We start from the raw sequence: 5,074 nt of genomic DNA, 5'->3' as shown, positions 1-5,074 counted from the left end.
GGGGGACCAGAAGGGTTTGGGGCAGACACTGTTTCCCCTCGCGCCCCCTGGCATGACAAGGAACAATGGACACAAGTTATTGGGGAGTAGGTTTAGATTAGACATCTGCAAGAACGACTTCACAGGGCGGCTAGGAGCTGGAACCAACTCCCAAGGGAAGTGGTGCTGGCTCCTACCCTGGGGGGCTTTAGGAAGAGGCTGGATGCCTACCTGGCTGGGCTCATTTGAGTCCAGTCTTTTCTCCCGCCCAGGCAGGGGGTCGGACTTGAAGATCTACAAGGTCCCTCCGACCCGACTTCTGTGATTCTGTGACTGGTCAAAACTTTTCAAACAATATTTTTCTAAGAAAAATGGCCTCTGGAAATTTTGGAGGGAGGGGGGGAAATTGTTGTGATCTCCCTGCATTCCTACAGAAAACATTACCAGCAAAGTAGCTACAGATCTTCGTCCAGTCCCAGAAAAAACGATATCATGCATGAACACCTAACAAATGAACAGGGAACTTGCTTCAAAGCGAGATTGTTTTGGTTCATTTTTTCTTTCCGTCTCCACAATTTGAGGAATGGTTGAAGGAATTAAGATTATTTAGCCTGGAGAAGAGAAGACTGAGGGGATATTTGGTAACAGTCTTCAAATCTCTGAAGGGGGATTAGAGAGGGGATAGAGATAGGCTTTCCTCTGTAGCCACAGGGGACAGGACGAGGAGCAATGGCCTCACACTATATTAGAAGAAGCTGAGGCTGGGGATTAGGAGGGTGGTCAGGCATTGGGACAGGCCGCCTGGAGAAGTTGTGGGATCTCCATCCTTGGAAGTTTTCCAGGGAAAGTTGGACAGACCCTGGCCTGGTATAGTTTAGTCAGGGACAGTCTTGCCCTAAGCAGGGGGCTGGACTAGATATGACCTCCTGGGGTCCCATCTGGTCCTACTTCCCTATGATCCTGCCATCTTTGCAACTCTACGGCAGGATTTTGAGGAGGTTGCAGATGGGGTGGTGCATCCCCACATATAACACAACATGTGTTTTTTTTCAGTTAAAAAGAAACTTAAAACTCCACCGATTAGCTAGAGGCTCAGGGCTATATTATTCAGCTTAAGAGAGAAGCTAAATAAATAAATGCACACATACATACCTTCATTAGAAGGTACATTCATTTGCTTTATCACATAGTAGGTATAAAAGCACCAGGCAAAAAACAGTCAAAAGCTGTTCTTTCATTAGTCCTGTAGTTATTAGAATTAAATGCACATCTCTTTTTCAGAATCACAAAACACAACGAGCTTCTTAACATTGCATCCAGCGCTTCACTGAAAGTTATTTCCACACCTGAGTTAATGTTCACCTGAGTTAACATTTCCACACCAGAGCTAATGTTTCTAGCTAGAGTTAAAATTGTCCCTGGCGGGGGGGGGCGGGGGGGGGCACTATAAAATAGGAATTACAGTACCAAGAGCAGCTAACAGGGAGCAGAACTGCAGCAAAAAGGCTAGCTTGATTAGGGGAACCATTAAAAGCCATTACGAAGGAGAGAGGGTTGTTAACACCTGTTGAAGGAAGAGTTTAGAAAGAATTGAGTAGATTATAATTAGCCATGAAGTCAATTGACTCCCTCACTGCTGTCTGAACAGAAATGCTACTGCCACTGCCAGCATTTGGTTTTATACTTTGGGGGGTGCGTCTGCGTGTGCTATTAATGTGCTCTAAGCTGACTGCACATAAGCTTCCTCTGGAAGCACCTCTATGTATGTGCCTGTCCTTGTGTCCTGCAACTTTGGTCCTGAAAAATACCCCTGCTTTATCCAAGCACGAAGGACTGTTAGCAGCAGTGTAGGAGCAGGGGTAAGGCACATCAGCGAGGGACGCCACCCACTCGAAATCCAACCAGTTAAAAGAAATCAAAGTCACTCTGGGCGTTGCTGCTGTCCCTGCCACTCCTTGTCAATGCCTGTGGCTTTACAATCACCCTATTATTTCTCGTTCTCTCTTGCCACCCGCTTAAAGAGATGAACGGTGCAGACAAGACAAGGAGGACAGATTATATTGAACAGAATTTAATTTGTCCTGCCCAGGAAACTCTTCCAGTTTTCCGCTGTTACTTTGAGCAGGCAGAAAGGTAGATAAATCACTCTCATAAGTCACTCTCCTGTTGGAAATCCTATCTGTCCCATTGGCCCAGTCTGCTGCTATCTTCTGCAAGGGAGCTGGAAGGTGTGTGCACATTTTGGTGCTAATTAAATGCAGGACTCTTGTCGCCACCTGCCGATGGACCCCCGCCATGTCACAGCTGGAGGGACCAAAGTCTGTTGGTCAGTATATTCACCAAAGTCCCTCCAGCTGTGACATGGTGGGGGTCCATCGGCAGGGGATGCTCTATTCACGGAGGTCCCTCCAGCTCTGGGAAAGTTCCTGTCCTCACAGGGGATGTTTCCTCTGGTTGTTCCCTGCTTTTAACCTAGTCAGTAGCTTCAGAGTTTCATCTGCTTCCAGGACTGCATCCCTTTCACTCTGAAACCCAAGATCCTCAGCTAACAAAACTCAGCATCACCCCATCGATGTCAGGAGGTGCAGCCTCAAGGTCTTCACGGCCCTGTCCCGATCACTCATGGTGGATTCATCTCAGCTGAGGACAACAGGGTCTTGTATTACCAGGCCCACCAACCTTTTCTCCAGCATAAGCTGGGAAGTCTTGGGAGCGAGGACCAGATCTGTACTCCATAAAGTCCTCCGGTACTTCAGAAATACTGATCTTTGCTCCTTGTAACTCAGATGGGTAAGCAGATCCCAGGCAAAACTGCACTGCCATCAGTGGGAGTTTTGACCCCCTTCCTCCCGGGTTTTAACTGTACTCTGTGCATCATTCCTGGCGGTACAAGAGCCCGGGAGATGGTTTCCGACTCTCTCCGCCTGCCGAAGCCCTTCCATTCTCCCCGCTCCAGCATTTAGCTATTTAACTCAACTGCTTCATCCTGTCCAGGCGGTGCGGCATGATTCACCTGCTCTTTAGGACCTAAGCATGATGCTGTCCCAAGGGCTCCGCTCAGCTCTCTCTGAGGCCCGAGGGACCTGAACCATTGGCTGTGAATGGGAGTGTGGTCAAGCAAACACTTGGCACTTGTGAAATTTTCCCCTGACTGCTAGCAGGAAGGTGGACAGCCAGCCAGCCTGTATTTAGCGTCTGATGCATGACTTACCATGCCTGGGGATCCAGCTCTGAGAGCTCTGCTCAGCTGGCGACTGGCAAAGGTTGCTTGTCCTCTGCGGGGTTCGTGTTGAAGGTATCGCAGCGATAAAGAGCTGCCTCTAATTACAGCAGGCGATTGCATGTCTGCAGCGCCGATCTACGGGGGAGGTTTGAGGTAACGAAGAGCAGCTGAGGTTTTGCGGGAGGTCTTTGCCATCAGCCACTGGTTGCATGGAAGAGTTGCATGTCTGGGCCAGGTTTACAGCCGATGCCAAGATGTTTCTGGACCAGCTGTACCTTGTTCTAGAAGACAGCATGGCCTAGTGGCTAGAGCATTGGTTTGGGACTTTGGCTCCTATTTCTATCCCCTGTGGGAGTCTGGGCAAGACATCTCATCCCAGGCTATTCCCTGACTTTCCTGGGATATTTCAACAGCCAATGCTTTGGGACATGGCCTGTCCCTTGCTCAGGTTTGTACAGCCCCGAGCACTCCGGGACTCGGTTAGGGCTTTTTGCTGCTGCTGCGATGCTTGTCAGCTGTGTCCAGATTATTTCAGGGGCTCGCAGGTCTGAAGCCCACAGCACCACCTCTCTCCAATGTCAGCACTTGCCCTGGCAGGGGCTCGGGGGACCCCTTCTACCTCCGGAGCGCTCTGGACGGAGGCAGGAGGGATTCCACATAGGTTGGGACCGCTGCATTTAAGGGCAGGGGGTGCAACAGCTTCACTGTGGTGTCTGGCGCTTTGTGCCTCAGTTTCCCTTCCTGTTGCTGCTTTGGGCTCCTGCACCAGGTGAGACAGATTCCCGGTGTACTTCTTCGGGGTCTCTGATGTGGCTTCTGGCACCTCTGTGGTAGTCACCAGAAATCCTGGTTTTCTCTGATTTAAAAAAAAAAAAATCACCAAATTTTGATTAAAAAAAAGTAACCCCAAATCCATATTTTCCTGTGAAAATATATATGTAGTGGTGATTCTTTTTAATCATGGAAAAAAGCATTGAACAAGCCAGCAGAGGGCTCCCGAGTCCCAAATCAGGGGCTGAACTATACCCAGGGGCTCTGATGGGACCGGGCATTTCATCATCGCTCCTCCCTGTAAGAGAGGGGTGCTTAAGCAGGGGAACTAAAGGCTGCTGATGCAAAAGGGTGGGTGGATTCGCCGCCTCCCCCCCCGCTGCTTTTCTGTGACTTAGGCAAAGATGATGCACGTTGCCACAGGCACCGCATTAATGCTTTTTCAGGGTGGACTCGGATGACACTTAGATGCTGAATAGGTGGAATAGGATCTGGCCCCAAGGTAATAAGAAGCGATACCATGGTGGGGAGGGGTACAAGATCCGCTTGGACCGAGGCAACGGCAGTGAGACTAGGAGGCGAAGCGTGTGGTGGTTCTGGAAATAGGCTGGATTGGTTTTTGACTGTTGTTTTCATTGTAAATCACCCCTGGACTCACAGCTGGAAGGGCAGCAGGGCGAGGGGGCATATTTAAGCAGAGGGAATTTAGGCAGAAGAGCTGGTAAATCCTTCTGGCTTGTCTGGCTGTCTACAGCTTCTCAGAGGGAGCCAGCAAAGGCCTCGCTGCTTTGGACATGTATAGTTAGGAAAATAGGGCTGGAAGGGATGTCACAAGGTCATCTAGTCTGGCCTCTGCTCCAGGGAGGATCATCCATCCAAGCAAAGTGTCTGTCCAACCTGCTCTTGGAAATTTCCAGGGATGGACAGCCCACAGCTGCTCCAGGCAGCCTGGTCCAGTGCCGACCATCCCCATCACCAGAAAGTTTCTCCTAATCTGCAACCTAAATTTCCCTTGCTGCAGCTTGAGGCCATTGCTCCTTGTTCTGTCCTATATGGCCACAAAGAAAAGCCTATCTCCACCCTCTCGGTAATAATCACCTT

This window comes from Crocodylus porosus, unplaced genomic scaffold, assembly GCF_001723895.1.
Source record: "Crocodylus porosus isolate Cpor-Errol unplaced genomic scaffold, CroPor_comp1, whole genome shotgun sequence".
In the NCBI taxonomy this organism is placed as follows: Eukaryota; Metazoa; Chordata; order Crocodylia; family Crocodylidae; genus Crocodylus; species Crocodylus porosus.
The sequence above is the reverse complement of the archived record's forward strand: the minus strand, read 5'-3'. Positions refer to the sequence as shown.